A 1,005-nucleotide genomic window follows, 5' to 3' on the forward strand; every position below is an offset into this window, starting at 1 on the left:
GACGCTTTCTCACGACCGAGATGACCATTGAGTGGCGTGTCGTGAGCCTCACAGAGGATGTGATATTTCAAAGTCTAATTATGAGGAACCACAATTCGTGGTGTATCCGTTGAATCAGTGCTACAATATAGCAAGCCGTTATTTAACGAATATCGGTGCAATCGTGCACACAGTCTTGGGGACAATTTCTTGTCCGAGTCTCCAAACTTCTTGCTCCCGAGAACCGGTAGCAGCTTTACCCACATCCCATTACCCGCATACGCGGTGCGGATCAAATCCGTCACAGACGATATATAACATGAAAAGGCTCATAGTCGGGTATGCATGACAACGCATCAGCCAAAGCATTCTGATTTCCCGGCTTAAACCTCACATCGAAATTATATTCTGCAAAGAAGGATAGCCATCTAGCCATCCTCTGCGAGAGGTGGGGCGACTCGAGCAGGTGGACCCGGAATTTGACAAGACCATACTTCATCGCAAGTAGCTCCTTGTCATGAACTGAGTAGCTCTTCTCTGCAGCTTTGAGCTGTCGAGATTCGAACGCGATCACACCATCTCACCCCTCGGCGTCTGCTCGCAGCAGTGCACAGCCGATGGCAAAGTCCGAAGCGTCACAGACGACGCTGAAAGGATGACCAGGGTCTGGCAGCGCCAGCATTGGTGCATGTAGGAGGCTGTCTACGACCCCGTCAGAAGCCTCATGATGTTCGGTGTTCCAACACCATTCCGCATCCGTTTTAAGGAGGTTGGATAATGGTCGTGCCATTTCTGCATGACTTGCTGTACTTGTGCAAGCTGTTCCCGAGACCAAGCCACTTACGCTAGTCCTTCTGGTTTTTCAGAGCAGGCCAGTCTACAATGGCCTTGACCTTAGCGGGGTCCCTTTAAGACCACGTTCTCCAATGAAGCACCCTAAAAAGGGAATCTCTTCCGCGCCAAAGGTACACTTGTCTGCATTGGTGTACAGTTTGTTCGTGCGCATGCACCCAAGCACAGATCTTT

This window comes from Plasmopara halstedii (assembly GCF_900000015.1).
Source record: "Plasmopara halstedii genome assembly, contig: Scaffold_3120, whole genome shotgun sequence".
In the NCBI taxonomy this organism is placed as follows: Eukaryota; Oomycota; class Peronosporomycetes; order Peronosporales; family Peronosporaceae; genus Plasmopara; species Plasmopara halstedii.